This window comes from Poecilia formosa, unplaced genomic scaffold (genome assembly GCF_000485575.1).
Source record: "Poecilia formosa unplaced genomic scaffold, Poecilia_formosa-5.1.2 Scaffold250, whole genome shotgun sequence".
NCBI lineage: Eukaryota > Metazoa > Chordata > Actinopteri > Cyprinodontiformes > Poeciliidae > Poecilia > Poecilia formosa.
This window is the reverse complement of record NW_006800189.1, coordinates 55,296-80,273: the sequence shown is the minus strand read 5'-3', so window position 1 is coordinate 80,273 and position 24,978 is coordinate 55,296.

Here is a 24,978-nt window from a genome sequence, read left to right as displayed (position 1 = left end):
GAAATGCAGCATTTCTTCCTACAGAGCACCTTCCATGCTGTAGCTTCGGTTCTTTGGTGTTTTTTGTGTAAAGCTGTTAATAACAGCCACCAGCCGTGGGTTGGCATTTCATTCATTTATTGCTGTGCTGTTGGGTTTGTGGTATTTAATTCTACTATTCTGAGAGTGAGACCTTTCTGCAACCTGCTCATTGCATTTCAGTTTTGCATCCAGTTTTCCACTATCATCCGCCTCATTTCCTATTTTTCGTAAGGTTTCCTCTTTTTTCTTCTTGCATAAAAGCCACATTTTACTTCCTCACCTGTTTTTGGTTCCCTGTTCAGTGCCTCGTGTTGATAACTGTCCTGCTAGATTTGTTCTTTTGTTCTCACAGTTTACCGTCAGGTTGTTGTTATTTCAGTTCTATGATGAGATTTTTTTTCTTTATCAGTTCCCCATTTTCACACTCGACCTTCCCTATCCATCGTTTCAGTTTCTCAGCTTCAGGGAGGTTCATCCTTTGTCCTCGTGTCTCTTGTTTCCTGGCTGCTGTATTTGGGGTCCACTTCTTTAAAAACACCACAGATTTATCCTTATACCTTGTATAAGTGCTGCACACTTTTTATGTCGTCTGTACATAACAGATCACAGACAAACTGAATCTGAATGTGTTGTGAAGACAAAAAGGACACTTTACTTCTTTTTTTTATGAAATATGTGCAGCATATTTATTGATCTAGTTTTTAATTCAAATATCTTAGTACACTTGAAATAAGACAAAATTACCTTTCAAGTAACTTCTGAAAGATATAGGAGCTTAATTTGAGTCAATAATTTTGGAATATTGAGAAAAAGTAGCAGCTTCACTGGCAGAATGATGGAAGTTATAGGTGAAAAAAAAAATCTGCCAGCTCGATGTTTTTCAACAACATTCAAGAATTATTGACTCAAATCAAGCTCCATACCTCTTTGAAAAGTTACTTGTAAGTTAGTTTTATCTTATTCCAAATGTATTAAGATATTTGCACTAGAAACTAAACAAAAATACTTGGTAAGATTTAATGTTTTTGCAGTGCAGAGTCTTGTCTTGTACAAGTGATTTCTTCCCATGAAGCCAGTTTAGCTTTTGTGCTGAAAAAAAAAGCCTACTTGTAAGGGATCTCAGAGATAAAGGCTTCAGCAACTAAACGCATGGCTTCCAAACAACTGGAAACATTGAAATTTTACACCTTTTCATCCATGTATGTGGTCTTTATGTGGCTCAAATCCTGATGCACTTTAAACAATGGATAGCCATAACCACTCTTTTCTTTTAGATAAGGCGTCCCAATGAAACAGCCTTAATGGTTGCTTTTGTTTGCCGTAAATTAAGGTTTTGAGTTACGCAATTGTCCCTGTGGAGTGAATTCACTGCACCTGCACAGGAGAACGTCAGTGAGCTGCAAAAGGAGCTTCATCATAAAGCGTGCTGGCCTCTGCGTTTGCTCAGTGACATCACTGCTGGCTATCAACCTCATAATGGATGTTTGTTTGCAGAGTAGGCGTACGAGGCGCATCAGCAGCAAGAAGCACAATGTGACTTATGTGCTGCGGTTGTAGATCCACCAAACCAAAATGGAAGCTTTAATTTAGCACAGATCCTTCCTGTGATCATAAATCTGAGGCAGACTTTTTTCTTTTTTCTCATCCAGCGAAATGTCTGTCCTTGGATCATTTACTTTCTGTAGTTATGTAAAGTCCACAAAGTATTCTCAGATGTTACCAACCAGTTATTTATTTCCATTAATGTTTGAAACATGGGCAACAATTAGGCAGAAAAGTGTGAGAAAAAAGTTTTTCCTCTTCTTCTGTCAAAGATAACTAACTTAACTATGGTGAGATAATAACAATAATAATAATAACCATAAACCAGAGAACAGAGCAGTAAATTAAAATCACAGGAGAATGAAAAAAAAACACTGATGCAAGGATCTGACAAAAGTGTCACTAAGCTGAGAAAGATGCTGGGGGTGATTACTGGATGGAAAAATAGGGAGTCTATTGAACCAGAAGCTGCAGATGTAATAACAGTGTACATGTGGAAAGAACTGAAGGTAAAATATTTCCATTAAACATGTAATTGCTCAAATTGAAAATAAATTTGCTTAATAGAGACATACCAATTTAAAAAATATATCATGTTTCATGACAGTTTTTGTTCTAAGATGAGGTGGTTTTTCAGTCTTATCAACATTTATATATTTCACAAAACTGCAATGGAAACACTTTCTTTCAAATCATATGAGTTACAGAATCAACAGCTGGATATTACTACTGGTGGAAATGACAAAGAAGATGACAGGAAGTAGTTGGGTGAAGGATAATGGCTTTTTTTTTGAAGACAACATGCATTTTTTTATGTAGTTCCTAAAAAGTTGTGTGTCATTCACATGTGCTGAATCCAATTTCCACAAAAAGCCGCAACCATAGTCACTCCCGAGTCACTTCAACGCAGAATAAGACGCAGACAGATAATGAGCACTATCACCATCGCTGAATTATAAATATATCTTATGTGCCTTTTAATTTAATTTCTTATTTAATGGGGACACCATTAAATAAGAAGCAGTTTCTGAAGTCTTTTCATCTTTAGCAGAAACCAACAAAGATTTTCACACTTTTGTGATGGAAATGCAGCAAAGGGAGGATTAATCAACACAACACAGGAAATAAACCAGATCAATAACTTAACGGCGTGAGAGTGATAGAAGATGAAGAGCACAGAATAAATCTGGAACATAACAGGAAGTAAAGGGGAAACAGATTTCAAACATAAAACAGGAACTAATGTCAACAAAGTCAAACAAAGTGTAAATCTCTAAGGAACACACGAGTAGAAAACGAAACCACAGATCCAGCCGCTGATTGCTCCAAAGATACAAGTTTTAACCAGTTCTAATAATTTATTCCCGGGTGTTGAACGGAAAACCCATGATAAAATGCAAATTCTTGGGAACTCAATTTTGTAAAAGGCTTGATGAAATCACAGAAATCCAAAAACAGAAACACTAATCTAACTAGACTGGCTTTCCGTCCTCATTACAGTTGGACTCCCATGATGTAATGGCGGAAACCAACGAGTTTCCTGGTCAATAGGCAAATTAACCAGGAGAGTATGCTTTCCATTATCGCTTCATTAGGAAATAAAGTAGGGCTTCATTCCTCCATGGATGTGAAGGCCTTTGTTTGGGCCCAGTCTAAAGTAGAGCCCATTTTTTCCCGTTTGTTTCAACAAGCACACACAAGTTTAATAACTAGAGGATGACCTAGTTGCCTTGTCTTGTCTGTGTTCTCTTGTCTCAGTGATCATTTGGGAGAAAAGACAAATATGGGGGATAAAAGAGTGACTTTGGGGGTACAGGGAGGAGCCCGTCTGCCTTACCCTGTTGAGAAATGGGACAGCTGCAGGGAAACAGCGTGGCAACCAACCCAACCCACATATTCTGCCTGTTCTCATTCCATAAATAGAACAGCAGCATCCGTGAAGGCATGTGCAACAACTGATGCTGCTGATTACACCCGTATTGTTAAGTTAAAAATGAAATAACCAACACAGATTTCCTCAGATACAAACACTAGATTATAAAAAGAGATATTATATGAGAAACTTGGCTCATCTGAGCCTGTTTTAGCCCTCTGCTGAGGTATAATTAATCTCCCGTGAATCTCTGAATAGATTAGAGGAAACTAGACCATGGACTCTCTAATCATTCAGTGCAGTGAATAAAATGGTGACCTCCTACTTTCACCCACTCTCACGTTCAATTATTAACTTGCTAAAAGAATCTTCAGAGAAGAAAACGCCAGTTAGGTTAGGGCAGAAAAACATATCACAACATAAGCGTTACATATCAAGTGATATTGATAATTATTTATTAGTTTATCGTTTTAAAAATCTGAAAAACTTCTAAACTGGTGGCATGACTTTTAATGTTTTATCCACAGTTTTCACTCCATGCCATTGTATCTTTTTTATTTGTAAGCAGTTATGAGGCACAGTGGAAAAACCTTAAACTGCTCCACTTACTCAACAGGTCGTTGCTAGGTAACCAAAGAGTGAGTGAGTTGCTAGGTAACCAAAGAGTGAGTGAGTTGCTAAGTAACCAAAGAGTGAGTGAGTTGCTAGGTAACCAAAGAGTGAGTGAGTCAGTTGATTCCACCGACCTTGCTTAACTGGTCATGAGAGGTTGAGCAACTAAATCCTTTCCACTGCCTACATCCCCCAGAATGCTTTGTGGTTCTGGATCGGAGTTCAGTGAATACTCAGATATATAATCCATTGATATTGATCATGTGTCCGTATATTGTTAACAATTTAATTCCCAGTCATAGTTTAGGTTTCCACCAGTCAAAGTATTTTAGACTTTTAGCTTAAAGGTGTACTGTTAGGTAAAAAAAAATCAACTTTTTTTTAATCTTTACGTCATGTTAAAATGCTATTCCAATAAATATGTACACCCTTAACATGTTTTTTGTTGATTCAGTTTTTCAATTCAGTCTTCTAAAGTTCACACCTGCCATCAGTCACAGTGAGTCTGGAAAAAAAGCTCAGATTTCCTCGCAAAATTTTCCTGACATTTAATCATTTGTATCCGCTTGGTAAAGCAATAGCTGGCAAAAGGTGGAAAATTATTTTAAGGTTAATGTTGACAAAAGTATCCAGTGAGGACAAGCTTTAACAATTGGAGGCAATCTGGGACTATAGTAGCACTACAAAAACAAGACGTTAGTGGTGGCAGCAGCATACTATGGGAATGGCTTACTTCAAACATTCTGGAAGAAAATTTGGTGGAGGCTGATTAAGTTTTGAGGAGTTTATATTCCAGCAGGATGGCAAACCTAAACTTGCATCAAGAGATGGAATGTGTTCATTTAAACCATTGAATGCATGCCACACTTTTCAGATTTTTATTTGTGAAAATGTTAAAAACACTCTTTAATTTCCTTACACTACAGCCATGCACAACTTTGTGTAGTGCAATCCCAATAAAACACAAAAAAATTATTTTAATGTGAAAAAATAGGGGAAAAGTACCTACGCAATATGAACTCTATGTTGTTTTTCATCATTACCTTTAATTGGAGGTTGAAAACCTAATGTTAGCCAAGAGATAATGAATTTATCCGTTTATCTTTGTTTAACTAAAAACACAAATCAGTTTACTAAATACTTTAATGAGCACATTCAGTGTGGGAAACTCAGAACATAAAGTTCCTGTCCACACAGATGCAAGCCATTCAGAAACCAGTTAGTCACTGAGATTATCGAAGTGTTTGCACAGCAACAACTGATACACTCCTTCTTTTGAACATAAATTATGCAAAACCAATTTAGGACAAGCCATGCCATTGTCATGCCAGTGACCTTATTTCACCAAAGCTCTAAGGAAGTAATAAATGTTCATCTGCCAGCATTTACTGCCATTATTACCTTTTACAATCCTCCTCTCATATATTCTGTTAATTATGGCAACTCGTCATTCTGAGGTTTCAAAGTTCATTTGATCATTTGTCTCTTTAAGCAAATATGTTGTCACCCTTCAAAGGGTGGATATTATCAAAAGACTAAATTTAAAACCCTCTTATCAGCCACGGCACATGTAAAAACACCAACATGATGCAAGACCAAAGGAGCTCAACAAAAAGGGGAAATCTTGTCAGCATTCCCAGATTAGGGTTTAAAGCAGCTGACTGAACAGGAAATAAAGAGAACGCCTTCAAAACGCCATATTCTGTCACAAGCCATAAGGTGGTGTGTGTTATCCTCCAAGCGGTAGATTAAATTAGGGTTGGGCGAGAGAAAGAGAAAAAAGCTGATAAGGCTTTTCCTGAGCGCTGCCTGTGCCCACGTGTTGGTCGGTCAGCGTCTGCTGCTAAAGACTTCCTGCAGAGTCAGGATGCACCTGCTCCGGTTGGACGGGTCTTGAGTTTTCCAAACGCGTCATGGCGGCTCCCGGTGGGGGAGAGCCCATTGTGTGAAAAGCTGCTGAACTTGTGGAACAGTTTGCACCAGAAAACAGGCCTGCTGTTCTGTTTTGTTGCAGTTCTGTCGCAATCTTATAGGAGATTACTGGAAGTTCACCAAAGTCCAAAACAAACTTCACTCAGCAAAGTTTTTCTGTCTCTATAATAGGAGGATTCACTTTAAGTTTGAAAGCTGCATAACTGGTTTAAATCCAATTATGGGTGTAATTTTATTATTTAACTTTACCAGGAAGTCCCAGGAAGAAACATTATAAAAACAACTCAAAAATGTCTAAGTGTCACACACTAATTAGTTGGTATAAATAATAAAAACAAAAAAAATAAACACCCTGAAAAAAAAAACACGTTTAAAAGCTGTAAATTAACATTTAAAAGCTGTAAATTCAAATAATGCAGTTATTTCAGTGTTTATTTAACTAAATGCCACTGTCATTGTGACTGTCAAAGCGATCCTAACATCTAATTGGTGAGCGCAACTTAAATTTAAGCCAATCAGCTGAAGAGGAGAAATTCTAGCCCCACCTACTAATTGGCTTTATAGAATTTAAAGGGCCAGGATATATTTATTTTATAATTTAATAAAGACAGAAATATTCAAATTATTTGAAGAATTAAAATTTAAAACAAATGAATAAAAACATAAGAATTAACCCACGTTTTTTATTTGTATGCTGCAGCACATTCTCAATTTCTTAAAACTGTTGGTTTGTACATCTTAATGTCGGTGGGCGGGGCTAACTCTCCTACAGTCAAGCTGATTGGTCTGTGCAGGTCAACCAATCATACACTAGTGTTTACTTGATCTGAGAAAAAATATCCATTTAATCTATTTTAATGGTCCACTGCAGAAAATAAAACATGAAATAGTTAAACCAATGCATTAAGGATTTTAATTATATAGTTATCAACAAGTATAAACAATTGTAAATTTATTAGTATATTTTATGTTTCTTTCAGTTGTTTATTAACTGGACTGGAGCACTTTTGGCCTTTAGAAATGATTCCAATCAATTTAATTTTAAAATTTTTGTAGAAATAATTTTGAGATTTGATTAATAAACCATGTCACATTTTCAAAAGTAGTAAGCTGAATTTGGATTAGAGCTAACAACAGTTTTAAACTTAAATAGGTTTTTCTACGGTAAGCAAAAATGAGCAGAGGTTGTATTTAAATAGTCATAAAAATATGTTTTTTTTAATGATTTCCAGAGATACTTTACCTTGGAAATGGCTCTAAGGCTTCAACTGCCCACCAGCTTTAACCATTGGGTCTGTTGGAGCAGAAACTATCTGGTTGCAGCTTAATTTCAGACCCTTGGCAGTGGTTATTAAATTATAAACAACTTCCCATTGAAAATGCATGAAGTTGAAAAAATTTCCAAGCAGTAGAGCATGTGTGAGCTGGGAATGTGAGAGCTCAGCGTGGGACTATGAGTCTTCAGTCAGATAATAATCTGGTGTATTGAGGAATTAGCAAGATTTGGAGGTAAACACTTTGGTTGTCCAATCCTCAGTTGCACAGAATAGCTTTAATGATAAGATAAAACCTAAAAATATCCACAGAGAGTCAGTATTTATCCTTTCAAAGCGCTTGATCATGGGGCAGACTGTTTAGAACAAACAGCACATGTTTGTCTCCCTGTTATCTCTGTCAGAGTTAATTCCAAGAAACGGATAAAACTCAGCAAATACCAAGAGCAACACATTCTGAAAATCACTGTCATCACTTTGTGCTACTAACAAGGGAATCTTGGCAACAACAAACTAAGAAAAGGTGCAAAACAAATCTAATCTGTCTCAGCCTTGTTTCTGTTTCTTTCTTTCTGATTTAACTCTGTTGTCAACATTTGAGACGAATTAGTCAGTGGGAAGAAGAAACAATTTCACCCTGAAATTCCCGGAAAGGTGTTTCTTCATATTTGACGAGCAGATAAAGATTGCGTTGGAGTTTTTCCAACAATCGCATCAATATTTTACTTTCAGCATAATGCATCTTTTGACTGAAGGTGGCCTGTATAATTAGTGTGGTGATTTAAGGGGCATCGGTGGCTGGCCTCCATGATGAACAAGGCATCATCTGTCTCCTCCAAAGGTAGACACTGGGTACTTTTGAAGTCTCTGCTTTCAGTCCTTTGAGCTCTGGGGCCTCTCCGCAGCATATCAAACACAGCTCAGAGACAAAGATACTTTGTTTGAAGGATTTTTTTCTTCTTTTTTTTTGATTTGCCACAAAGACAGATAGCTAATGAGGCGCCAGTGTCTCAGCTCAGATCTGGATTGAGACTGTAGTCTTAAATTTCAGCTCAAAACGAGACCAGTTTGCTTTCGTAGAATAACAGGACGGCGTTCTACAGCATTATTTTGGCTGAATTTTAGCTTTAAAGGGCCATGGTGTCAACTTTAATATTTGTTCTTACCAACTTTGTGGAAAACTTTAGGATTTGCTGGACAGAAGCAGTTATGAGTTTTAATTTTATGTTTTTCATTTCATACATAACACCAATTATCTACAATTGTCATCTCAAAGGACGTCAAATGAGAAATAAAATCCACGTAAACACGGAAGTATATTCTATCAGAGGTGGAAGTACCAAAACTTGTCCTCAAATGATGAAGTAGCACTACTTAAGCATTTTTTTACTCAAGTAAAAATAAGCAAGATCATTACAAAATCAGGCAAAACAGACATTTTACCAGATCAGTTTCTTATAAAACTTATGAAACTTGAACAAAAACTGCCTCTGTCTGTTTGCGTCTGGTGAATTTTTGGTGAAAACATGTTTGTTTTTCATTCAGTGAGTAGAAAATCCAGATTATTTGCTCAAATAGGAGTAGCGATACTTCATAATAAAATTACTCAAGTAACAGTAGAAAGCATGTTAAAAATGCTTTTAAAAGTACAAGTTTTTCAAAATGTCACTGAAGTAAATGCTAGTTACTACCCAAATCTGCTAACAGATTGCCACAATTAATATCTTTTACTTATGAGATTGGAGCATGGCAAAAAAAATCTATTACTAGAGTTTAGAGTTTAGAACCAACTGATTTTGGTTGCTAAGTGATGGGCTGGGCTGGGCTTGGGTTGCTAGGTAACGGCTGGACTTAGCTTGGGTTGCTAGGTAACGGCTGGACTTTGTTGGGGTTGTTAGGTGAGGGGCAGTGCAGATGATTTCTGACGTTTTATTCTGGAGGTTTTTGAAACGAGTCACTTTTTAGACTACACCAGAAAAAAATTTGCTGGCTAGGGGTTTGTTTTTTTTTTTAAGCTCTGTGAATGTTTTTAGAAGGAGTAAAACCCAATGCAAGTACAAAAACTCAGTAAAAATACATTTACTTGAGTAACTTTTTGGGAAAAAAAGTAAGTAGTTACTACCCAACTCTGGACTCTATAAATCTCCTCTTTCATCTTTTTCCATCAGGCGCCAACACAGTGAATCATCTCTGCATCCTCTTTCTTCACACCAACTAACTTCAACTCCTCTTTTACCACATCCATAAATCTCTCTTCCCCTCTCGGCCTTCTGCCTTGTGGCTCCAACCTCTGAATCCTCCTACTAATATAATAATTTTCTGTCCTCTGGACATGTCCAAACCATCTCAGTCATGTCTCTCTGACTTTATCTTCAAAACATCTAACATGAGCTGTCCCTCTGATGCACTCCTTCCTGATCCCATACTCATCCCTTACTCATTCCAACCTGCCTGAACACACTTCACCTCTTTTCCACACTCCATTTCTCTGGGCCATTAGTCCTAAATACTTTAAGTCCTCTTCCTTCTTTACTGTTACGGTTATTCTCCTTTTATTTACACACTTATTCTGTCTTGCTACAACTAATTTTCATTCCTCTCTTTTCTGGTATAAATGTCCACCTCTAGCTTTTCTTGTACTCACTGCAGATCACAATGTCATCTGCAAACAGCATAGTGCATAGACTCTGACCTGAACCTTCAGACACACGTAGTTACAAAGTCGGCCTTCTATCATCTGAAAAACACTTCCAGGATTAGAGGACTAAACTCTCAGCAAGATCTAGAGAAACTCATCCATGCGTTCATCTTTAGTCGCATTGATTACTGCAACAGTGTCTAAGTAAATCAATCCTCCAGCTGCAGCTGATCCAGAATGCTGCTGCTGGTGTTCTGACTAAAACCAGGAAGATAGAGCACATCCCAGTTCTAAAGTCCTTACACTGGCTCCCTGTAGCTCAGAGAACAGACCTTAAAATAATAGTGTTAGTTTATAAATCACTGGTTTAGCACCACAATACATTAAAGATCTGCTGCTGTTGTTGTTGTATCAACCTTCCAGACCTCTCAAGTCTTCTGATTCTGGTCTGCTCTGAAGAACCAGAACCAGAACCAAATGAGGAGAAGCAGTATTCGCTTCTGCACCACAAAACTAGAAAACACTTCCAGAAAACTGCAAAACAGCCGAAACACTGAGTGCCTTTAAAAACCCACCCGTTCAGAGTTGCTTTTGTTTAAAAAGAACATTGATCAACATATTTAGTGTGGGTGGTGAGCTGATGACAAGATGTGATGTTTACATTTGTTTCACAATTCGTGACTCTGGGATGTTTTTATGATGTAAAGCACTTTGAACTGCCTTGCTGATGAAATGTGCTGCACAAATAAACATGACTTGACGCAGAAACACTCAGCGAGGAGTACTGTTTGTGGAAAAGTAAAACAAACAATTCCTCTGACCAGGAATAAGACCAGTAAGCCAGGAGTACTGTCTGCGGGAAAGAAAAACAAAGTAAAACAAACTAAAGTTGGTGACAAGAAACAAATGAAAGGAATTTCATCTAGGAGGAAACGTCTGCAAGCACACCACTTCCCTGAGTGAAGAGCTTGTTTTGACTCAGACTTTATCAACCAGAATCTCAGCAGGTGAAGCGTTAGCAAATGCTGCTGATTACACAAAAAAAGCACAATCAGTATTCTTTTATTCATCGCAGCTGCACTCGCTGCAGAATCTTCAAAAATAAACGTGTTTACTCCAGTCCAATTCAAAATATTTCTGACAGATCTGAAATGATTCAGATACAATAAGACCAACTCTGGTTTTTCTGTTTTGTTTACAAAAACCCAACATGTCGAAATGTTGTTTCCATTACTTTTTTCAAAAAAAGTGCTGACGCATCCCCTCACATGAGCCTACAGTGATTCTCCAGACAAGTATGGCAACATGCTTTTGCAACTGACTGGAGATGTTTATCAAGTGAAACCTAACCACTGCTGTGTACAACGTCTTGCAACGTGAAACGTTTTGATCCGCAGGTTTGTCCTGTTTAATCCTTGAGCACAATTACAAGTACGGGATCTGATGTGAGGCTTTTTTGTGTTTTCGGTTCAGCTGAAATAAAGTAGTATGTCTAACTGCAAAGCAAACCTGATAAAAATACAAAAAAAAATTATAGTACTTAATTGCTGAATCTCAGAGTAAGCAGCATATCTGAAATCAATCCATTTTATTATGATTCCAATCATCTGTCTTGCATTAAAACAAAAATCGTTAGTCGTTACATGTTGAGTTTTTAATGCTGTCAGCTAGTTTAAAAGATTGGAAAAGCAGCTTGCAGTCAAATGTCTGATTTGTAGGATTTTCTCTTAAAAAAGTTAAGTTATAATTATTGATATTACAGTCATTATTTTCAGATGTTACGTGAAGAAAGGATCCATTAAAATTGAAAAAAGAAGAATACAAATTCATACAAAGGATGATTTCTGTTTAGTATACATATTTGCTCATTTATTTATTTTTCTATTTTTTAATGTGTAAATATTCATAAATAAAAACAAGTGAAAAACTAATTAAATAAACAACAGATTTTACTGTAGAAATGATAAAAGCAAACAACAGGACCATCTACTGAACCAAATCAGACTTTTTGTTCACTTTTGGGTCAAGAAATAACAGATGTAGGAGGGAAAACCAATCAATCAACCAATCAAAATTCTGATGCAGCCCTAAATATAAGACTACCCAATTCTTCATCAGCCAATCTTTATAACCACAGCTGTTTCTGATAAGTGATGCCAATCGTCAAGACTCAATGTGATCTGGACAGAAATCTTTAGTCTTTAAAGCCACCATTAGTTTGGTCTGTCTAAAGCTGCTGGTACATTCATAACGTGTGCTGGCACTCAGGTGCCAATTAATTTCAACATTGGGCCACTGTCATAGTTGTACAGTAAAGCCACCTGCCCACATTTAGCATTGCATGCTAAAAACCAAAAATTCTAGATTTAAAATGGATCTATGGGAAAGGTTTGCTCACATTGGAAACAAAAACACTTAAAAATTTCCAATTTTGTTGCTGTTTATTAAAACTACAAATTAGTTAATTTCAAGGGCAGAATACATGTTTTAAAACTCATTATCACAACTGAGAGTTGTTTTTTTTTAATCATTGAAATGTGCAATACCTATAAGTTATAAGAGTATAAGTTTATGAGAACATGAATCAGAGTGAAGCTGTCGATCTTATGGACATTTGTAGTCTTACACTTACTTATTAGAGTAGAATGAATGCTAAATACCAAAATAATGACAAATGAATTTGTTGTTAATCATTCACTACTTTCCTCTAATCTAGAGGTTTATGTCGATTTCCTTAGTATTTGGTAAAGTTGTCTTTTACATTGTATAGCTTGGGTCAACATTTTGGTTTTCTTCCACAAGTTACTTCCTTCAGCTTGCTGGAATTTTGGCCCATTACTCCTCACGGAACTGGTTTAACTGGGTCAGGCTTGCAGGCCACTCTGCACGCACACGCGCACACGCATACACACACACACACACACACACACACACCCCCACACACACCCCCACACACACACACACACCTTTTCAGCTCGGCCCATACATTCTTCTCTTGTACTGAGATCAGGGCTTTCAAAAGGCCACTCCAAAACATTGACATTTTTTTTGTCCCAACTAACTTGCGGGTATGTTAAGGGTGACTGTCGATCTGAAAGACTCATTTGTGCACAAGCTTTTACTTGGCTGATGTCTTAAGATGCTAATTTCCTCATCAAGGGCACCAGCAGTTACTTTTGGAGTAGTAGCTTCTCTGTAGATAATAAAACTCCTAGAAATATTATATATACCAATGTATGTAAACTTCTGACTTTGTTATTTGTTCTACTATCCGGTTATTTTTATTTTGTAGATCAATACCCCTTTTTGCTTATTATTAGTCTGTAATGGTTGTTGTATATACACTAATTGGTGAATAATAATAATAATAATAATAATAAAACTTCTGACTGGACCTGAAATTCTTTTGGAGATAGGAGTTTCCAATAATGATGTATTCTATTCTTCTCAAACTATTGGCTAATTTCAGGTGCAATCATTTCACTGCTTTTTGGTAACAAACAGCCGAAAGAAAAATTTAGATGTCAGCTAAATGTCATGTTGCAAAAAAAATTCAAAAGACATAAGGAGATAAAGGATGCAGATGTTTACCAAGATTGGTCATGAAGACGTAAAATGATGTGATGCATAACTAATTAGGTTTAAACTCAACAAGGTGAGAGAGTCTATAAAAAATATTTAATTCCTGTGTTGTCATATTTCACCATGCGTTTCATGGCAGGGAGAAAAATTCCTCTTAAAACCTGAGATCAAAGACATGACTGAGATCAGAAACAAAAGTGGGCTGTGGGAGTGAAGGTGAAAAGAGGCTTAACACTGGCTTACAGGCTGTGCACACCTTGTACAGTGAAATACAGCCACCGTCTAAAAGCTGCAAAAGACGAAGGAGGTGAGGAGTGTAGTGCTGCAAAGAGCTTATCATGCTCTTTATGTTATCGGAAATAAATAAAATATTTTAGTTAGTGGGCGTACAAAATACAAATAGGTGTTTTACACTAAATGAAGCATATGTTTTTATTAAAAAAAAAAAAAAAAAAAGATATTTCAGCACATATGAAGGCTTTCACTTCAGATGTAGAGTAACTTGTGGTTTAACTGTTTCCTAAAAACTTTAAACACAAAATTCACATTTTGCATGTTCTTGTACTTCCATTTGGGTTTCTACTGCTTCTAAAAACATCAAAAGCACTTTAAAACAAACCACCCAATTAGTTTCTGACAGTAAGGAATTTATTATTTTTTTTATGTTTGAAAAATGACTCGTTTCTAAAACCTTTGGAATATAACTTCAAAAATGAGCAGGCAATGCCCCTCACCTAGCAACCAAGCTTTGCCGTGAGAGGCCATTACCTAGCAACCGTTACCCAGCAACCCAAGTGGAGCTCCAGCAGGTTTTGTCAGTTGGTCCTAAAATCTAAAATGTAGTAACAGCAGGTTTTCTGCCATGTTCTAAACTCATAAGTAAAGGACTTTTATTGTGGCAGTCTGTTAGCACAGTTGGGTAGTAACTAGTTACATTTATTTGAGTAACATTTTGAAAGAATTTTACTTTTAAAAGCATTTTTGGTATGCTGAACTTTTTACTTTTAATTAACTGGGTAATTTTACTATTAATTATTGCTTCTCTGACTTGAGTAAACTTTCCGCATACTTTACCCACAGTGAGTAACTTCACTGAATGAAGAACAAGTTGCTTTTTTTTTTTGTTTGTTTTTGTTTTTATAACTTTTTACAAGTTTCCAAATAAGAAACTGATTTGGATTCATTTTGTTACCAACATTTTTCTATAATTGTTGGTCCTTAAAACAAAGGACCAAAGAAAATATCAAAATTTCTACATAACTTTATATTATGTTGTTGGTACAAAATATCTTTTCTAAATATCTTTCCATAAGAATAAACTTTCATATGAAACATTTCATGCAACTGAACTGTATAACTATATGAAGGAAAAGTAAGAAAGAATGGTGTAAATAAATTAATAAGTTCACTATTTTTCTCTGTTTACCCTGCATTTCCTTTGTAAACACACAAATAAATTATTTTAAATGATTTCAGAGGACTCAAACTTGCTTTATGGAAAGTTTAAAATAGTTTGGTACCCGATCTTAGTTTTTAGGAGCCTGTCACTGATGTAACATATCTGCTGGGTGGCAGGGCTTTAATTTATTTTGATTCATGGCTGTGAGGCCAAGAGGACGTAACCCACCCCCACACTCACATCCCCTCACCCACAGCGCTGGAGTCTGGTTCTCACAGAAAACTCTCTCAACCTGATTGTTTAGCTCCAAGCCTCTGACATGGCAGCAGGGAACAACTGATAAGACTTCTGGTGAACCCAAACCTTGACTTGTTGTGTTTTCTTTCAGATAATCTGCCTCCCCTGATAAGACGAAGTGCAGACTGCACATTCAGAGACGAGCCATGTTTTCCAAGACAAGAGAAACAGAAATCTTTAGAGGTGATCCATGACTGAACAACCTTTTAAATCTCTCAGATCAATGTAACCAAGCAGAAACCTCCAGCTTAATAACTCAGAAACTCCATTAGTAAAAGGCAATCTCTGTCTGCTGAGTTCTGGCCGGAGTGGAGACTGTTAATCACTGAGGGACATCAATATCTCTGACCTCCGTCCTCCCCTCATTCCAGATAAAAAGGCCCAGTTCAATACTCAGCTATGTCTTTCTTATAGTTAATCAAGTCCCAGTACAAACTCATGTTGTGGCTCTTTAAATACCCCAGTCAGTGGTAATGCCAACACCGAGGGAGTCGCGCTGCTCATAACGAGGAGGCCAGCAGCAGCTCGCTTCATTACCCAGAGGAGAGGACAACAACGAACCAGCTGTGAAGTCAGTACCTCTCATTCTCTTCTGGAACGAAGCAGTGTCGTTTCACTGCAGATTTAATTACAATCCAATGTGATTCCAATCAGAACAATTGAATTTTGAGGTACTGTGAAGTGAGAGTTTCTATATTTGGTACACAAGCACAACCAAGAGGAACCTTCAACAGTCCTCAGACTTTTCAAAGTTGATGTCAAAAACGGTACATGCTCAGTAGCCAGCTTTTCAGATACACGTTTGCTTTGCTTGTTAAGATGAATACCAAATTGACCAATCACAAGGTAGCAGCTCAGTATATTTAGGCGTCTGGAGACAGTGAACATGATTTCTAACTACATGACTTCTAACTAAGCATCAGAATGAGGGAGAATTGGTATTTACAGGTGAACTATTCTGCTTCCTGGAACGGGTTAGGATAGATCTATGGGCTATTCAAAACATGTTTATTACAGTTTTTTGCACAAAATCATCAACAGATAAGTTTTCAAACTGATCAGCTCTGACTATTCTGAGCTCTTTTCAGAATAAGCTGTTTTAGTTCCTCTTGTCACTTTAAATCCAAATAAGCTCCTCTAACTCAAAATTCACACTTGCATATGAAAATGGCTGCAAACAGATACACAATTACACAGCCCTACATCTTTGAAAAGCAGAAGTAGAGCCTCCTGCACAACCAACAAGAATGCAGCAGGTGGTTTCAGAACGGCAAGTCAACAACAAAACACTCATCTTTTCCAGCAGCCATTGTACAGCTCATACAGTGGAAAAACAAGTTGGCCAAACATGCTGGAACTCCTCTTGGTTGCTTGGTAATGGTCTGAGCTTAGCTGAGGTTGCTAGGTAACGGGCAATGCCTGCTGATTTGTGACGTTACATTCTAGAGGTTTTTGAAACGAGTCATTTTCCAGACATATAAAAAGCATTCACTTTTTTGAAGCACCAGGTCTGTTTTTAGAAGCAGTAAAAGCCCAAATGGAAGTATAAAAACATGCAATTTTGTATTATACTTAAAGTAATTTTGAACATGAATAGCATTGTTATTTGTGCTTACTGGACCAGAAAGGAATCTACTGGGGGTTTCACAATGAATAGTCCAGAAAAGGGAAAATATTCAACGAGTGGCAGTTCATTGAATACTGACTGGCTCAAGATGACAGAAAAGTAACAATAACTCATGTAACTTGTTGCAACTGAAGTATGCAGAACACACAACATGTGAGAATATGAGGCAGATGGTCAAGTGCCACCTCTGTCTGGTAAGAACAGGAAACCGGGTCAGCAAAATTGGACAACTACAGATTAGAAGAACGTTGCCTTGTCCAAAGAGTCTCAGCTTCAGCACATCCAGATCAGAATTTGGTGTAAACAGCATGAAAGCATAGATCCATCATGCCTTGTATCGGTTGAGTTTGTGGAGGTGGTATAATGGTATCGGGAATATTTTCTTGGCCTACTCTGGACTTTAGTGCCAGTTTAGTATTGCTGAAACACCAAGCGACCGTGCCCATCCCTTTAAGATCACAGCGAACTCATCTTCTGATGGCAACATCCAACAGTAAATCTACCATGTAACAAAATTAAGATTATCCTAAACTGGGTTCTTGACTGAACAGCTGCTGGTCTTCCAACAATGAGGATTTCCCAAATATCCTCTTTAGTGGAAGACTTCACCAAGACCATCCAGTGGTTTATCGTTTTCTCTCTGTAATTTGATTTTAGTCCAATATGAAAGACTCAGGTCTCTGTTTTCTGAGAATGTAGCCTCTTTGGAAGTCTTCTTATTTTTTCTCCAAACAGTGGATACCCGCCTAGTCCTGGTTCAGTATTCACAGATTAACCTATTAGCAAATTTCAATGGAACGCAACTCAAAATTATTAGCAAAAACCTGCATATTCACAGACTTTTAGACATGCTATTGGCTGGTGTTTGCAAAGCATCCAATCCAGGAGCACATTATATTCTCCTTGGCACTCATTGGCTGTATGCCCAAGACTGAAGATAGGAAAGACTGTAGATATTAGCATCTGGGCTAATGCTAAGAAGGTTTCCACCCTGTGTATTAATGCACGTTATGGCATATTTGATTTGCTGTTGGGACTAATAAATACTCAGCTATAAGCGTGTTTATACAGGGTTTCAATACAGAGAATCCACTGTAATCTGTCTTTTATAGGCTCATCCAGATTTAGTGAGGCTTTACTGCAAAACAACTATATTTATTATACGTCTTTAGAGACACAGGTTTCAAACACAAACAACTCAGTAGGCCAGTCATGGTCGCTTGTTAAATATTAGCTTGAATCTCTGTTTTGACCTTGGCTACAGTTTATCCATTTCCATCTTCTTCACTGCAGTTTATCTCATAACAGACGTGTAATTAAATATCTGAGGAGAGAAGCCGTGACCTCTGTGTGAACCCATGTAGCTGCTTCCTCTCCCCCCTCCGTTTGGGAATTCACTTCAGCGCTGACACGGCTGAGAGGCTTTTAGGTGAATCGCAGACAGTTTCTGATTTGAATTTCAATTAGCACACAGAGGGCAGAGCGTCGAGACAACAAAACTGTTTCCTATGCCCCAAAACAAGTCAGGGTGTGAATAAATATGAAAGAGATCCACCAGAATTTAAAAAGCATTTTTCCACTTACTCACTCCAGACTTTATTTTTATTCCACGTTAAAATATTAACAGCTAATGTTTTCCCAAAAATGATGTGCTAAATTTGTGTTCTGATGTTTATGGTTCATTTTTGAAGCATTCCCAAACATCTCTGAATCCGTTGGCCGCCACATATTTTCCCCTCCGCTCCACGTGCAAACAGAAAGCACTGGGGACCACAGTCTAAATCCATTATAATCCTCTCTGCCCAAACAACACCAAAGACTGATTTCACAGGCTTCTGCTTCACAATGCCCACACTGGAGGGGGACACAGCTCTTTGTGCACCAGATTTGTGTTTGGACACTGGATGATGTGTGGCTGTGAAGCTCTGGGTTGCAGGTCAACGCTGTAGAGAGAATAAAAAAGCTATTTTAGCATTTTCTTAGTAGCAAACGGTTTGCAACTGGTGGTACTCCAGCTGTCGACAGTCGTTCACTCTCAGAAGTTAAGAGTTGGAGGTTAAAGAGCAATCAACATAAACAACGAGGCTTTCACACAGGCTGGACATAGAATGGTGTTACATAAAATCCATCAGGATACGTGGCAAAAGCAACCACTTGAAAATACAATTTATATTCTGTTTGTGCTTTAGATTACAAGCTTCACTCAGATTAGGTCATAAAAAAGGACATTGCACTGCAAACATACAGTACTAAATGTTCATCACATGCTCTTATTTCGATATCTTGGTGCAGAATGATCCCCAGCTGGTTTTTAGTGCTATGAATAGATTCATTTGCCAGACTTTGATTTTATCAAATCTGTTTTACAGTAACCTGAAGTACTTCATTTTTGTCTGTCTTTCACTTTCTCACATTGTTGTGACGAACTTTGACCACTTTTTTAGTTTCTGCACAAAGCTGCACAATGTACCTTTTACCATATTTTTATTTTTTTACATATCTGTTGAAACTGTCACTATGTTGGAACAGCACAGCATAGCAAAATCAAGCTCCTCTGCCTCCCAGTGCTAAATAAAAAAACAACCAATCAGATACAGTATTGGTCCCGCCGATTCTCGATCTCAATCTTGTGTTCTGCTACACTGCAGCCAGCATAGCCTGTTGCATTTATCCGCTAGGCTAGTTAGCATGGCGGTGAAATGGTTTTCCTGTAATGGAAATCCGTTTATCAGCCAAATGTGCTATGAGTACATGAGGTTGATTGACAACGCTAAGACCCTCCTCCTGGCTCTGATTGGCTGATTTTGACCGGGAGACAATAGTAGGGGGGAATCATATTTTCACAGATTATCTGTCTCACAGCGTACTGTCACAGTGGTGAAAGTTTCAACAAATATTGTTAAAAAGCTTTTTTTTTTTTTTTTTAAATAAAAACTGCATACTGTAGCTGTAAGCAACACTCAAGTGAATAATTGTGACCAGAGCAGAGGGAACAGTGGGGAAATAAGGTGGTTTTCACCAAGGAACTTCCCAGGCAGGCAAAGCAAACCAGAGACGTTTGGATCCTAAACCCTCAAGGATTCTGGAAATCCTGATAAACGGATTTAACTTTGGTTCAAAATGTTTAGGGAGACAATAAAGAGTGAATGCTGTACCTCACTGTCCATGCTGTTACTGCTACCAGAGTTGGGTAGTAACTAGTTACATTTACTCAATTACATTTACTTGAGTAACTTTGAAAAAATTTACTCTCAGGAGTTTTTTTACTTCGCTGTACTTTTTATATTTACTTGAGTAATTTTATTATGAAGTATTTCTACTCCTACTTGAGTAAATTTTCTGGATTCTCTGCCCACTGAATGAAAAACAACCATGTTTTAACTAAGAATTAACTAAGAATACACCTGCAGTTTTTGTTAAAGTCTTATAAGTTTTTTACTGAAATAAACTGATTTGGAAAAAAATTATTTTTGCCTAATTTTGTTACTTATATAAATGTCTGTAAAATACCGAAATCTGTCCGTCTGATGATGTAATTTTTAAATATTAAATGATTGATAATTTAATCAGATCCTCAGTCCTTGACAAGACTTTTTACTAAATACTTTTTTACTCGAGTAAATCTATGTTGAAGTAGTGCTACTCTAACTTGAGTACAATTTTTGGGTATTCTGCCCACCTCTGACCGCTACTAAATTATTTTAATGTAAGATTAAACTTATTTACTTTAGCGGAGCTTTGTTTTTCGCTCCCTCCTGCAGCCTGTGGATTAATAAAACAGACTTCTCCACACACTATAGAAACAGGAGTACACTTCTTCAGCGCCTCCCTCCCCTTCCTCCCCCTCTCCCCTTGCAGGTGGCCCCGTTTTCTACTTTCAGCAGGGCTGCAGGAGGAATTCACATGTAAATAGGCCACCAGCTCTCAATAGACTGCAGGGAGAAAAATGAATCCCATCATGATAACCTTGCATAATAATCACGCTTCAAGTGTGCACATACTGCACACTTTTTTTTACGAGATGGGATAAAATCTGAGAACCCGGCAGATTAACAGAACCCCCTGGAGATGCGTTTATGGGGAAATGAAGAGGGGAGTGACACACAGGCAACACAAAAACCTCATGGTATGCATTTAAGATTATGTTGCCTCTTTTACGAGAAGGATTTTGGTTAGTCCCATATGTGCACCAACATTGGTTCCAAAAGAAAATATCTGATTTCACACAGGTCTTAGTAAGGCAGTGAAGCTGGGAGTCCTGAATGTTTACCCAACGGGTTTAGAGAACAAATACTCAGAAACACCTTCAGATCCCTGCATTTGTTCTTGGGTTTTGACCTAATTTCTCAACAAGTTATTTAAATGTCCCGTCTCAAGTATGATTTGTTTTCAAAGTTGGGTTTGCCTCAACTTGTAAAAAACTTCAGTTCTTTACGAGCCTTGTTAACTTCAAAGTTAACAAGACAAACTGTCCTTATTAAAAACAATAAACAACTTTGTGTTGATTATCTTGCATAAATCTTGCCTTTAAAAAATGAAATATGTTCTACTTTTTATGGACAAAGAAAACAATCCAGCTATGACGAATGACTAATAAAAGTTAATAAAACAACTATAACAATAAATCTTTCGACAGAAGATGGGCTCTGTGGAGAAGTGATAAGCAGTTAACATCTTACCTGCAGTGGTTAACTTTACAGTTTGTTCCTGCAGGCTAAAGCAAACAAGTCAGATTCAAAACACACAGACCTTTAGCACTAGCATCGATTAGCGTAAATCAGCTCCACACAGTTTGGATGGCTGACCATTTCAACTGAGCAACAGACCAATAAATGACCAACTCATTTGATTAATATTTGAATCTTAAATATTTTCATCAGCTGAAAGCAGAACATTATCATATTTAACAGGAATAAGGGCATAAAAGGGGCATTGTACTTTCCCACAAAGTTATTTGAGAAAACCTATGTTTGCAACACAAATACGTCAATCTATTGATAACTTGATCATGAATAGATTAACTTCGACAACTTTAAACTTCAAATTATGACTACTTTTAAAATCTTACTATATTTTATAATAGTCTTTCACAGAAACTGAATATTTTGCAAAGAAATATTCACTCTAAACTTTCACATATTACGCTTCCAATTAACCAATAAGCAACAAACAGTTTACTCTAGAACTACTTCCTGTCTTACGCCAAAATAAAAGTCACAGACGTTATGTGTTCATCTTAAAGCATTCACCTCACCATTAGCAGTCTATTGTTGACAGCAGCTGAGTAACTATTCACACAACAACTTCCACTTTGATTTGAAATATTGTGTTTTAGCATCTTAGTAAAAATTTAATCTGTGTGTATCAGGATGAACTATCCCTGAAGGCAGAGTGAGTAGGAGCTTCTTAAAGAGACAGAGGCCCATTTCCAAGGCGACATACTGCAAAGTCAAATTTGACATAAATAGTCTTTTACAAAAACTGTGAATATTTTGGTCCCAATATTTTTATGCTGCCATTAAAACACACTAAGCAAAATTTCAGACATTGTTTCCAATTAGTCGATAAGCAACAGTTTACATGAAACATTTATCAAACACAAGCACTCTAAACAATTTAACAGTTATAAGAATAAAGCATTTTTATAGCCAGAAGTAACAATTACTTGATTGTTCTATAAAATAATACTGCGCCTTTAAAAATAAATGCATAAATACTGCAATTAAGAACCCTTAAAAAGGAAATGTTTCTTTGTGAGTTCTTCTTGGCTACAACAAGAATGCATTTCAATTTCATTCCAGTTGTAATTAGCCTCTTCCTAACAACAGCAGAGGATTAACAACCATTTCCTCATTCATAATGAGAACAACTTAGTTTTCTATCAACAAACTTAAAAAAAAAAAAAAGACATGCATGAGGTAATAAATGAGCAGTGGCATGTAGAAGGGACTGCATGATAAGGAGTTTCTATCTTAAACTGTTTAAGGGGTGCGACCATGCTGGGCAACACAACCAAGATATCCTTAAGAGAAAACTCAGAAGGTTCTGAGAAAACGTGAAGTCCCAGCAGCTCCGCCCACCTTGTAACTCCGTATCAGAACATGTCGTGCTTGACGCATGGAGTCGTACCGCAATCCGACTCAACGAAATAACTGCCAAAGTCAAATATGCCCCAGGCTAGTACTGGCACAACCCCAATTCCAAAGAAATGCAGCAAAGAGGTGTGAAGAAACACATTAAAGTGCCTCTTATCACGTCAAAAAGCAACAGCCTGAAGTTGCTCTAATAAACATTTCCTGAACACTTCAAGAATAACAAGAAGGGGTAAAAGGTCAGAAAAAGCAAAATGTGATTTAAGCTGCATTACATTAAACCATGTCAGCAACAACAAAACCCAAGGGAGGAACTGTGCTCTCTAACAACGATCCCCCGGTGAGTGCCTTGGCAGAAAACCAATGAGCTGAGTGCTGCGTGCACAAAGCAGGACAGGACACACGTTAAGGAAAGACAGGGTGTAGTGGGCAGAGACGGGGAAACAGAGGGAATGCCTTTGCTCTTAAAGGTTTCCTTCCTCGGCAAACAAGTTGGGTAAGACGCACCTGGTCAGGGGACTATTACCATTCCTGTTTTGGTGTGAAACTTTTTGTTTTGTGCTTTCAAACAGGAGAGGACACTCTTTTCTATTCTGAAGTTTACTCATCTCCTTTTAGAGACAGTCACAATAAGCAAAGATCTTCTTAATCATAGCATTTAATTGTCTCATATATTTATGTTGAGGTAACGTGAATTATCCACCTGCATCATAGTGCTATTTTAGACAAGCAGCTGCTTTGTTAGGCTTAATTATTTCAAAGAGATGCAAAAACAAGTGGTGTTAATGCATAGAGTCACATATCCAACCGTAATCCAAAAATACTCAGACATGCTGTCTTCTCCTGCCCCAGCCTGTTCCACTGGGCTTGGCCTGCAGACTAACAACACCCTCCAGCTTATAGGCAGGGGAAATAATAATAAAAAACTACATACCTCTGTACAGATGTCAGATTTCTATGACGTAAAAATAACAAAAGAAAATAATTTCAGAATCTTTAGCACCTTTGATTTGGCTAACAACTTGTTCAACGGGATTAAAAATAAAGGGAAACTATTTTGATTCTATGACCCTTTGCAACTACGCCATTCCAGGCGCCATGATGGACGTCGGAAGTGAACGACCGAAACTGATTTCTTAAGTTGGTTTTGCCAGTTTATTCATGGTTTCTACTTGTTACAGTTGAGCTCATTTGTCTGTGAAGGTAACACACCTGGTTGGGGCTCATAGACGCCGTATTTACAACAGTTGGAAACAGCTAGTTTAGAAACCGACCCATACCTCCTCCCTCCTGATGTGGTGATCAGGTTCACACCACATGATTTATTTCACTATGTCATAAACAGTTCAGTTAAAGTGTCTCTTTCTTAGTTGGATCTCAGGAAAAACTTTGGAGATCTAGTTGATTTGCCTAAAAAGTCGGTTAGTTTGTCGAGGTGTGAATGCGTAATCGAACTCCGATGGACCAAAAAAGCGATCTTTGGTCCGCCTAAAAACCTCGGTCTCTTATCGGTTGAAGTTAGGCTTGTCACTATAAACAATAAATCAATTAATTGCATGATAAATTAAAACAAGCTTAGCAATTTCCATTTACATGATTTATCGTTTTTCTCTTTTCACTCCAAAAAACTGGATGATAAAAGTCTTCAGTCTGCTGCTTTGGTCTCAGCTGGATAATTCTGTATACAGAGACTTTATAATTAATTTTATTTGTTGTTGTGTTCGCACATCGTTATGCCACTATTGCTATTGTATTAATGGAAAATGGTCCCAAAACAACATTATCATTTATTGCAATAAATTCTGGGACAATCTATCGTGCAGGAAAATTTGTTTTTTGTGACAGGCTTATGTAACACTAATTAAGGCAACTTCAAATAAATGAACTAATTCCAGAGTTCTATAGGCCGTCTACAAAATCAATGAAAAGTATCCTAAAAGGACAAATTTACAGAACTCAAAGGGCTTATTTAATACTTTGAGGATCTATCTTCTAATCGGCCACAAAATGAACAAAAAGATAATGATCTTTTAATCTTTAAGACCATTTTTTGTCATCATTACATAGATTTTGAGTGGGCGTATCGCTA